We start from the raw sequence: 12,731 nt of genomic DNA, 5'->3' as shown, positions 1-12,731 counted from the left end.
ACTGAGTTGTGTCTGCAGCACTGAAAGCTGCGCATATGTGAAATCAGTGGGTCTCACCATAAACCTGTAAATTGTGCGTTTTTGTTGAGCGGGCATAAAAAGGACTGAGAGCACCGAGTGTTTGGAAAACGCACACCTGTCATACACGCATTGACGCACACACTTTTTAGTACCTGCAGAAATTAATAATAGCCGCCTACGTGGTCCAATTGTCATCTAGAGAACACAAGCCACAAAACAAACAGTCTGCGCCTTTGTGTGTATGTGTGTGTGGGTGTGTTGGCAGCGTGTTGGGGTAGGAGGGGTTGCATCAAGAGAAAAGCATGGAAGAGAAGAATGCAATTTAATTGGAGAGACAAAGATTCTCCACACCCTCATTACAGCTAGTAATGCTTCCTGATGACACCCAGAGCAAACATTCAGCCTAATTGGCTTGTAGAAAAAGTGAATGAAGTAAGTGAATAAAGATGTAAGTATTGAGTATTTCAACTATGGCCAACGCCATCATAGCAGATTTTACTATTCACAGTATGATTCAGTATGTTCTGACGCAATTCTAAGATATATGGTGAGTGCAATGCAGAGCAATGAAATTGTTTAGTAATGTATATTATTTCCATATCATTGTATTGTAACATTACTATAACTATTGGTTTTGGGTTTGTTAACTAGCCCAGCAGGCTAATTTGGCTGACTAACCACTTTTGATGTGAACTAACAACCATTAAAACTTAATTAGCCTGTAGCTACTTAGCCACACACATGCTGTGTCCCAGTTCCATCCTACATACTGTGCTAATTATGTATGTATATGTATGTTATGTACAGTATACTGTACTAATCTTAATAATGTAGTGTTTTTGTTAGTATACTTTAAATCAACAACAGAATGTACAGAAAACTATTCAATACTTGCACTGCAGTTTTACAATGCAATGACCAATTAAAGTTACAGCAAAATGTTCTTTTTCATTAAGTTATTTTTTGTTTTCTGAAACACAATTATTTTTTTTTTTTCCTTTGTGAAATGCATTGTGGTAAAATAGTGTCCATTGACAGCATACTTACACATCAAGGGTTTTTTAGTATGCATACCAACTGCTTTGAGTGTACTCAATTTTTTCATACACTACATACTAAAACCATGCTTTAAATTAGCATGTAGTACAGATCTAGGACACATCCGGTGTTTAGCATGATTAAGACACAAAATTGTTTAGATAAGATCTAGAAAATTCATCAACCCTTGTTCAGTATCACAGAAATTAACCATGCCTGTTAAGTTGAAAGTGCTGTTATTAGAAACACAATTTTGCTTCTTTATCCTATGGGCATCCAACATGGTGGCCACAGTTGTTCGATCATCTGACAGCCCTCTACAGGTTTGAAAAATCCCTTGGAGACCAAATTACAGAAAGTGGCTGAGTGTAAACTGACAGGAAGGCTGTCAGCACTCTTTAACCACACAACAAATCCTATTCTAACACAATGACCTTTTCACTACACTCACTACTCTCTCCCCATCCCTGTAGTTTTTTTTTTCATTCTGTAACCTAGCTGTGACCTGTAAAAGCTCACTGTACGCCTCCCTGTTGGTCTGAGAATTGCAGAATAGTACAATTGCCATGTTTCCATCCTTACCAGCCTCAGTAGTTTTAATCCCCCCGCCGCCCCCAAAACCCAAACCCTACTTGCAATCCGTTCGTACTATCCTTTTATTGTTCATCCCTCCATCCTGAGGCAAAAAGCACTAATCCATCTCTCCAGTCTAAGTGCCCAGTGCTTGTTAGTTGTTGTTCAGCCTCATCTGTGTGTGTGTGAGTCTGAGTCGACGCACACACACACACATACGCAGTCTCTGCCCCTTGAACAGCTGTTCCAGAACTACTAAGCGGGTCACCAACCTCTGCGCTGATGATCCTTGCACAGTGGGGGAAGGAGAGAAAGACGGAGAAAGGAGAGAGACAATGCATGCAGAAAAATGATGCAAGACCAGGATCAGAAAGAGAAAGGGAGTCGAGGTGAAAGAAAATCAGGTCCAAGGACAAGAGGTACTGCAAGGCAAAAAGGGTGTTATCAGGTGGTAGAAAGTCTATCAAAGAAAGTAAAGCCAAGACTTTTATATGAGGAACATCTTTGCCTGATAACTTGGCCCAGTTTTTGCCTCTCATGTATTATCATTAAATGACACAGCTACTGTAAGTAATCATTTTTATAAAAGAGAAATCCCTGGCAATTTTTCATAAACCCAGGTCATTAACAACACTTTTTAAATATATTTTTGGGGAATTTTATGCCCTTATTACAGGGACAGTGTAGATATGACATGAAATGAAGGGAGAGAGAGATGGGAGGTGACATGCAACAAGGGTCCGCTGCCGGATTCGAGCTGCGGACGTTGCGGTTATGTGGCATGCCAGTAACAACACTTTTTTAAAGACCTGTTTCCAAAGTGGCAACTATAACGCAGCGTGTAAGGCATTAGAATTTGAAATTCAGTAATTATATCAGTTTCTAACTGCAAGAACGCTACGTTACTACTTCACGATTGGCAACTGTTTGCTGTATTACTGGCAGTTTGATGAAGAGTGATATCAATTCCGTCTCTCTGCGTTCAGTAGATAGACTGGTCCAGTATGTATTAGCTTTGAGAAGTTAACCTCTACAGAAAGAGGAGAAATGCCACTCCCAGTAACTCCAGATTTGTCTCATTTACATGTTGTGTGCTCTTAGCTGCCTTGCTAACATTAGCCTTATGCATTCAGGATTCAACCTGTTTTGTTTGATATTGGAAAGTGCAGTAAAACGGGGCTAAAGTTAAGCTAACGTTAAAGTATAAGTAACATGACTAATTTTATACTAATTCTGTTGTTAAGAAATTAGTAGAGTAATTATTCTTTCAGTGATGACATTTTTAACAACACTGGCTAGCATAACTTTGCTTTTTATATGACATGAGAAATATACTAGCATGTTTAGATTAAGAAATAGTCAAATTATATTTTTATTGTCATGCAGCAGAAGGAATATTTTCTCCTCCAGATGGACTCTTCGATGGTTAGAGAATATGACATCTTCAAAAATGGGGTAAAAGTTATCTTTCAGAGACGAATACTTAGGTCTGTGACTTGAATGTAACGGTAATACATAAGAGGCACAAACTGGAGCTAAACTGAAAATATAAAGATAAAGCATTTGAAGCAGATTCTGATGTTTATTTTATCGAAGCTGCCAACAGCTGATGAGCCTGTGCCAACAGCATAATTGGATTTTTTTTTTAATATGGCAATTTTATTGACCAGAACCCCTCAGCAGCACCATATAGCACATCAGTGGACACTAAAACTAATTTAATTCCTTGAGTTGGGTTAGCTGCTCCTTAAGGAGGACTGAAGGGGGTTTCATTGCAGGTTTTACAGACTGTTGAGTAAAATCCTCCCACGCCAGACTGAAATGATTTCTCTGGGCAGCCATGTGAAATAAAAAATATTAAAAGCATATTGACTAGCTGTGGTCAGGGAAAAAACCATCATCATCACAGAAGTAGATGGCACTGGCTGGCCAATATCAGGTTTTCAATAAAGGGGCTGTTACAATGCGTCAGCCTAACTTCAGCTCCGATAAATAGAAGGAGAAAGTGAGCAGTGGAGAGCAGATTGAGATGGAGAGAGGGAAACGGGAGGAGAGGCAGGAGGAATGTGAACTAGAAAAAGAGAAAGTAAGAGAGAGTTAGAGAAGAGATAAGTCCAAAGTCCAATTTAACATTTTAGAGATCCAGTCTTTTTTCTCAACTGTTTAATGTGCTTTTAAGACGAGAAAATGCCGCCTTCATATCGCCTGCCAACAGCTCAGTCATTAGAGGAGAGGGATGGAGAGAGAGAGAGAGAGAAAAGAAAGCAAGAGGACTGGAGAGGGAAGGGAAAATAGACAACAAAGGGGTGGGGGGGTTGCTGAAGTGGTATGCAGCACTAGAATAAAGCAGACAGAGCTGGTGCCATGTGAGAAAAGCGACAGATCAAAAAAAACTGACAGGCACCATTGATTTTTTTTTTCTTCTTCACTTTTCTGCCTCCCGTCTCCCGTTGCTTCTTCTCAAAGCGCTGCAATCTGAGAGGCCACCTGAGACGGCGGGCAGCTTACACCTTTCATCCATATTTCTTTTCTTTCTGTTTCTCCCCCTCCTGCTTTTCATGTTTTTTTATCCCGCTCGCAATTTCCCATAATTTATGCCTAGTGATTTTGCTTTTCTTTTCATGGAACTTCCATCCTATCTTTTCTCTGTGTCATACTAGGGAGAGAAGTGATAGCCCTGCATTATCTGACTTTCTTTTCTCAAATGGTTCTCGCTGATGGCTCGTAGTCTTATTTCTTCCTCTTTTTGTCACTTTTGATGGTGACTATGAGTTGTAAATGCAGTGTGAGGTGTATTGTGTAGTCGACAAGTTAAAATATAGCAATGTGGTAAATGTGGCAATGATGTTCTGAGAAGTGATGGTTTTGAAAACTCATCTTTGTTGGTGTATTCAGGGACTAGCAGGAAACTCTGCCATTGTCAACTTGAGTGTCGGCTGAAGAGATCTTTTTAAGGATCGTTATTTGGTCCTCTTGTGTTCATCCTCTACATTCTTCCCTTCTGTGATATCATGGTCCCCCAACACGCACATCCACAGCCTTGGAGTAAAAACCTCTCATTCGAACCACAATACAAATCTCATTACCAAAACTGCCTCTTTCCACTTGAAAGTCACACTCTATCTTGTCTCCAGTCATGTGTCTTCTTCTCTGCTGCTGAAACTCCGATACACGCCTTCATCGCATCCAGAGTCGACTACTGCGATAGCGTTTTAACATCCTCCAAAGTCCTCCAACTCCTTCAACTCCAATACAAAACTCTACTGCTCGCCCGCTCATTCACACCCACTCCTGTGATCGCATCACTCCTAAAGGTCCTAAAGCACCTCCGCTGGCTCCCTGTCCCACGGATTCTATTCAAACTTCTTCTCTTTACCCACAAAGCCCTCCATAACCAGGTTCCCTCCTACCTCTCTCACCTTCTGCACCACCACACTTCTTACCGCAGCCTCCGTTACACCAACACCAACCTCTTCTCCCTACCATCCAGGAACCAGGAAAGTTGTTAAAAGTTTAAACTTAAAATCAACCTAAAACTCTGTTTAAAAGCTTGTAAAAGTGTGCTAAAACATGGTTTTAAGATCCCCTTCAGACATGTTTGAAGATGTATATAATATACTCTACATATAATCTAGTATAGTTTTTCTGCAAAAAAGGTCAATGATCTCAATTATTTCTATCGTTAAGATTATATCTCCTCCTTTTCCCTCATTAAAATTCATTAAAATGAATATGCAAATATAGTTCATTTCAAGTTTAACTGCTGACACAAGGTCTCTTCACGAAAAGTCCATTCTCAGTGTATGTGCACGGGAGGTTTCACATTTCCACATCACACTTGTATAAATTGAATACTGGCCCATGATTGGCTCCAAACTAGTTGTGATGTCACAAATCATGCTCATAAGTACACGCCTTAAACTCAGATTTTTGGTGAGCACAGAGAAACTTTACCCTTTAAGCAGATGAATGTGAAAACAGCCTTCAAGTGTTAAACTCCGCACATACATCATTCTGCACAGTGAAGCTCAAACATCCAAGTCAAGTAACAACAAGCAAAACGTACTTTTTGAGTGGAGGGGGACTTTAAACACTACTTTTCCCATAAATCGGATGCTTCCAGACTTCCTTTATAGCCACTGCTAATCTGATAAACACTGCTGATCAATTCATGTAATTGTGGTAAAAATGCTAATGTCTCATAATTCACGTTAACCGTGTTTCCATCTTAAGAGGCAACGAGAAGCACGGGGAGAGGAGGGAGGAGAGATAGAGGAAGGATGAGAACACAGGGAAGTTATTGAAGGAAAAGACGTTAATGGAGTGGTTAAAAATAAGAATGAGGACTGGTCCTCAGTGTGGAGCTCTCTCCTGCTGCACTCAGAGAGTTTTCAGAGCATGTCCAAATCCAGATAATAACTCTGTGTTAAAAAAGAGAGTACATGCATATACGTGCACTCACACATGTATGCACACACACACCTTATACTATAGCACGGAATGATCTCAAGTCTCGCTTCTTTTTTATTTTAGAGTCACTGCTGTATAAAACATATAGCCACTGATGATTTGGTGAGGGGTTAAGAGTGAGCAGGAAAGAGGAGCATATGATGAAGGTCAAAGGCAAAGGCTTAAAAAAAAGGCTTAACGTGGTATTCACTTTGGTGAGAGAGGACGGGAGACGGACAGAGAAACAGACAGACAGAGAGGGAGAGTTGGGGTAAATCAGGGATGTCTTTTTTTTTTTTTTTTGATGGGACTCATGGTGAAATAACTACTGATGGAAAAATCATATTCTGCAAAAAGGATTTACTCTCGTTAACCTGAGTATGAATTCTTCATGCTGAACACTGGATCCATGCACTCTAGTGTGACTCTTTACATGTTGGTCTCATTTATTTTAAGAGGAATGTGAGAAGTTGCAATGCAAGAGATAATTACTTTATATCTTGTAATAAAATGAGGCCGAAACAAAGAGGAGAATCCCATTCCCACCAGTTAAGACTGCAAAGACTTGCACTATTTGTCCACATAAAATAATCTGATTTGGGGTTTGGTTTTGGGTATAAATGTGAAGAATGAATATCAAGACCAAGATACAGTTTGTCTCACGGGAAGCAGCAAGCACTCCGTGTTGAGAAAACTGGAATATTCCATCATAGCTGAACATCTTTGCTACCTCCACCCACCAGCCAGACATTTAACTCACCAACGTAAAGGTTCACAATTTTTCAAGTCTGTCTTAAAACAAATGGACATTGAAATAGGTTTTTCTTGCCATAATCATTCCTGTTCATACTGGCCATTGGAACGGCCTTCGTAATGCACTTACAATGTAAGTGATTGGGGCCAAAATCCACAGTCCACAGTGCAAAAATGTATTTACAAGTTTATATGAAGCTTAGTGAAAGTTCAGGCAGGAAGACTATCTTTTGCACGCTCGGGTCGTTAGTATTATTTCTCAAACCATCTGTCATTCGCATCCCTAACGCACGCTCACTTATAATTTCCTTGCTGTCATTCCACTGAGTGTCAATTAAAACATCAGCTGTTCACATCAGCTGATCACATCTAACTAACAGCATGGTGACACACCGTCATTTGTCAGCCTATCATAATGCGGCTGTCTTTTTAAATACGTTTTTCCTTCTCTGTTTTTCCGCCATTTTGCACACCCCGCCACCTCCCCATCATCGCCCAGTCTTCATCAACCTCATCAGCCTCAGCAGAAGTCATCAGCCACCACCACCACCAGTGTCTGGACTCCATGGGGGGATCTATCTTGCTGCTGCAAGTGCCAAAGACTTTTGTCAACACTTAATCTAAAATATCATTTGTATAATAAACAACTCCTGATTGAACTGAAGCTAATATGAAGCTTCAGTCGTCCAAATGAGTCAAACCAAGTAGTGCCGAACTCCCTCTTTTTGTTACTATACTTCTATCGTATTTCAACAGGGAAACACTGTCTGAGGAAACACGAAGAGGGAATCTGATGCTAAAAAGACTAAATGTGGCAGATATCCACTTGATATGACTAACTCAGACTGCTGAAGCCTCATATAAGCTCCAGATAAAGTTTTAAATGCATTTTTGCACAAAATGCTTTTGGTCCCCATCACAAGCACATTTGAATGGGATCTTTTAATAGCCAGTATCAACAGGAGGAATGACTTCAGTGAGGAAAACCTCTTTCAGTGTTCATATACACCTGACACCTGACTGTTGTTTTAAGACAGACTTGAATAATTGTGAAGGAAGGAAAGAGTCAGTTTACACCATCTGCTGGTTGCTTTCAAATGATGAATGTGAAAAAATTATTAAATTTCCCTTACATAGGGGATTTTTAATGTCATAGAAATCACTAAAAGCATTACCTTTCAGACATATTTTGCAACACTGGACTGTATATTTGCCACTCTATGGGATTTCAAGCATGTGTAATGTCTTAATGTCGCTTTAACAAACACTTCATCGTGGAGAAGAAGGAGGGTACACAGTACTAGACCTCTTTTTTTCTTCTCAAGAACTCCATCTTGGAGGAGACTGACCCCATTTATATCATGTCCATTGGAGGGCAATGCTATTTCCATCTGGGTCACAAAGACAAGAAATAATGTCCTCCATCAAGAAGTAACAATCTCGATTACGTGACCGAAAACTTCAAGCAGCAGAGTGCCACCACGTATCCCAAGCAAGTAAATACAGATCAATTCTCTGCCATGAAATCTGGGACTATTTAAGGGCCCTTAAGTCACGTAGGTAAATCTATTCCCAGAAACACCTCAGTGGAGAATAAGGCAGTTTGTGATAATAGCTTTCTTGGCACCGGACAGGGATTTCATTTCCCCGAGACAGAAGCACCTTCATTCCTGTTCCTGTTAAACAAGGAGCCATGTTTCTTTCTTGCCCAACTGGTAGCTTTAAATCACGAGACATCTCACTTTATCGCTGTTTTCCAATCATCCCCAGCAAACAACTTTCCTCTGAGTGTCTTTTTCTATTGATATCCTTCACCACAAAAATCCACTTTGGCTGCTTAATTTTTAATCAGAAAGAAAAAAAAAAAATTCAAATATGCACATGAACAAATATGTCAGCATACTGGAATGTACACACAAATATTCTTTACTCTTTTCTTGCAGGGTCAACATATCAACCAGCTGATAACAAGAGGAACAAGAGATATTTTTATATTCCATTTATATAATATTTTTCAAGGAGCGGGACTCGTAGAGAGCCTCCTCTCAGCCGTTCCTTATGAAATATTTACACTGGGAAGCTCATCTCCACAGTCGGTATCACAAAATTCACCGTGTAGCCGGAACACATTTATTAACCAGTTCAGTCTTGTATCTGCTACACTGTTCCCTCTCTACATGTAAGAGACAGTATTGCATATAAATGCTGAATTATACCGGACATTTGCATATAATAAGCAAATGCACACCATGATATGAATGAAATTTGTCCCGCTGAGTCACAGACAAAAGCAATATTCATTCAAGACTTTGTGCTGTAACTATGCAATTTTAATTTTGTACCCTCTTGGGAGGTGAACAATAAACAGAAGCACGCACACACACTGCACAAGCAATCCTTCAAATGCACTTTCTTCTGTTTGCGCCATCAATTTCATGCATGCAAATGATTAAAGTACACAATAATAGAGCAAGGTGAGCATTCACAAAGAGAAAAGTGTGGGCAGTTATTATAGTCTTATTGTTTTGTTTACAACAGCTTTATGTGTTAAAACACACGGGAAATCAAGCATTTGGTTCGGCGCTGTAAACACTCTGAGCTGTTGCTTTGAGAAAGACTCGTGTTCACCAGCATACGGCTTAGGTCAGCGCTGCATCTGTCTATGCTCGAGCTAGCTTCCTGACTGTAGCGAGCCATGTGTTTGTGGGAATGGGCAGGTTCGGGGAGAAGGCGAGCCGAGTGCCTGCACAGTTGGGACATCAAAGGGAGTCGAGCTTTTGCATTTGTTGATTACACATTATGTAAGACTATAATTCGGGGTATGGGTGTAGTGTATTTAGTAGAGGTGGAGGACTGTGCGAAGTGAGCGTGGAGATAAAGACAGAAAGGAAAAGGAGAGCAGATCAAAATGAAAAGATTAAAGAAGACAAGAGGAACACTGATGGATAATTAATGCCTCTTTTTCTCTTCCTCCCCCCTCTCCCTCTGTTTTTGTCTCGCTATCTGCTCCATGCAGCGCTTTGACCTTTAACGAGTATGTAATTCTAGCATGGAGCCTAAGCATAATAATATATGAAAATCCATAGAGTCTGCAGCACACTGAGTGAAGTGAAGACTGGAGGCTCGGCTGCTGACAGGCCAAATCGTGGCCCTCCACCCAGACAGCCTATTATTTCAGCAGCAGCCTCGCTCCCGTGGGGCGAGATGCGGCCACAAGTTAGCTCGTCTTCCTCTTGGAAACAACTTGACCTCATCAGTTGAGCTAGTCACACTTCAGGAGACATGGGTACAGTACTTCAAGTGCACACTGATATTTTTAGATGCAATCTAAGACACCTCTACTGTTCTCTCCTCCAAGTTAATCCTACGCATTGTCAGGAATCTTTGGCAGATATTCATGCTTTAATACAAACTAACTTAAAAATCCATGAATCCAGTCAAAGGAGGAAGCTTTTAAAGATAAATGCCTTCCAAAAAGCACTGAAACCTTTAATTATCTTTGTCATTGGACTGTAGTGAGGAACTAAAGATTGATCACATTGCTTTTCAAAAAAGAACATGTACAAATTGTTGTGCAAAATGCATTGAACAAAGCAAGGACTTCTTCAAAATCTGCCTCTTAAATAAGTACATTTCCAATAGTAAACAATCACACTAAACACACATCTGTCCTTCATTCGAGCCAAACCATTATCTGAACCCTAATGCAAGTTAATTTAGTCTCATGCTAACATCCGTGCTAAGGTATAGCAACAACACATTACAGCTATCAGGGTAATCCTGTGGATAAACTAAGGATTATAGGCAGATTATTGGAGCAGTTCTCACCAATGATATGCATGCACAGACTTTATGCACAAGCACCTTCTGGATATGAAATAGAGGTGGAAATTATGAACCACTTTGCTGGTTCGAATAGGTTTGCTCAGTTAAAAGATTAACAGTCACTGACCATGCAGTTTGTTTTTTCTCATGTTAAGTGATTGTATCATCGTAAGCAACTTGTAAATTCTGTTTGTAAGGTGACAAAACAGACTGAACCATTTGTATGTTCAGTCTGTTCATTCAGCTCAGTCAAAAGGCCAATTTAAGCTTTGTTTATAACGTTTATAGCTCAGTAATCAAATATCTTCAACAGAGTTATCACATTACGATTGTTTCTGTGAATCTTAAAACTCTTTCAATAGCCAGGAAGAGCTGACGGTAGTGTTTTCTGTCAGCTGTGAGGTAGGCTTCGGTGCTAAATACTACTAAATTGGTAAGTGATACTGATGTGTCAGCAGACTCTTCAGGATTTGACGTTAAAGATTTGGTGATTCACGTACTGAACACCTTTAACATGAAGTAACAGAGGCCAGAAACTCAAAAATCTCAGAATCAACCTCACAATAGTTTATATTTCTACAACAAAGTCAATGGGGGGCAATTCCTAATTTGACAAATATCCACTTAGTGTATTCCTAGACCAAAATAATATTCCAAGATTCCCATCGAAGATATAATTGACACTGTCTGTGAAACTGACCCCTACACAAATCTATAGCATCCACACATTCCCCTCAGGGGTCAGAAGTGTAGCTATTCCTGCTGTTGAGGTGAAGGAGAATCCTGATATAGTTCTATCCTTAGCTGCAATCGATCTGCTGACATACAACACTCGTCTTCCCTATCCTCTCATTTAGTCTCTCCTTTTTCTTTTCCTCCCTACTCCATCCATTTCCCTTCTCCTCTAAACCGTCTCCAATGTCAGTTTGTCGTTTCTTAACAGCCCCTGATCGTTGCTAAATGCCTTGGGCCTAGCTTGCTGCTGCCTGAGCTCCCCTGGTATCGTTGCTCTAGATCTTTCTGTCCTGATCCTGCCAACGCAAACTGGCAAGAGGACCGCTAGAACCCAGCCCTCTGGCCTTTCTCCTCCTTACTAGACTACCGAAAATTGGGTTCAGATGCGCTGTATTGTGCTAGGATTCATTAGCGCTGTCGCAGTGTCCTGGTTTAGCTGCCTGGCTGCTTGGAAAAGACACTAGAGGAGTCATGGAGGCTGAGAACAGTCAGACACTAAACCTTGTACACCTGACCAGCACTCAGGTTTAATGAGATGGCTCGGTTCTCTGCATGCATGCCCATTCACCACTATGCAATTATTCAAAAAGTTTGTGTAAGTACAAACCTGCATGCATCAGGAGAGAGACTGTATTCTTCTCATGTCCGTCCAGCATACTGAAGCTTGCGGTTAGTTGTAGCTCCAGTGTAAATGATATTGTAAGGGCAAACAGGACACTGAATCAAACCTCTCTCCTTTCAACTTGCCAACAGTATCACGTTGCCTGGGAAGTGAATTGTCCCACATGCAAAAGCCCTTAAAGGGTTACTGCGCTGCTTTTTGAGCTCTCTACAGGCTCTGAAAAAGGGGACATCCCTCACTGTGAGAGGCCTCTAGGGTGAAGGGCTTTCGAGGCACCGCAGTGTATTTTAGCTCATGTCCCAGAGCAGCATGCTGCACCGGCACAGCAGCAATAGAGCCCAAAAGACACACTTACGGCCACATGCAGGAATCACATGCACTCGTCTGTCACAAAAAGACACACACTGCAGGGACACACACTTCCCCAGATGAAGATGGTAATTATTCTCCCAGCATCAACTTCCTTCCTTTGTAGCTGGAGGCAATTATTCACTTATTCAGGTCAAGGATTGCTCCGGCGTTGAGAAATGAGTAATAAAAAAGATACACCCACTGTTACATGGGCATCAGTTGGGTTTGGCAAGATGTGGCACTTCCCATGGTTTAGCTTAATTGAGTCCAATTTGATTTCTGTTCATTACAATCAAAAGCATTTGCAGAAACTGTTGGAAATCTGGACCTCGGAGGAACATTGAGGGTGGTTGCACAAGCTGTT

The 12,731-nt window shown here is 40.8% G+C and overlaps 1 protein-coding gene across 2 annotated transcripts in view; it reads right to left on the bottom strand.

Moving 5' to 3' along the window:
- LOC122969750 (hippocalcin-like protein 1) overlaps positions 1–12,731 on the bottom strand; it is a 45,434-nt gene that overhangs the window by 15,654 nt on the left and 17,049 nt on the right. The window contains exon 1 of one of the 2 annotated variants that reach the window (XM_044335714.1): positions 5,052–5,094. The exons of the other annotated variant lie outside the window; for it this stretch is intronic. The gene's annotated coding sequence lies outside the window, so the exon portion shown is untranslated. Of the gene's footprint in view, positions 1–5,051; positions 5,095–12,731 lie in introns of those variants that run through there. 2 annotated transcript variants of the gene reach the window in all.

Source organism: Thunnus albacares, chromosome 19 (genome assembly GCF_914725855.1).
Source record: "Thunnus albacares chromosome 19, fThuAlb1.1, whole genome shotgun sequence".
NCBI classification, from domain to species: domain Eukaryota; kingdom Metazoa; phylum Chordata; class Actinopteri; order Scombriformes; family Scombridae; genus Thunnus; species Thunnus albacares.
Note: the sequence above shows the minus strand (reverse complement) of the source record. Positions and strands in the feature narration are given on the sequence as shown.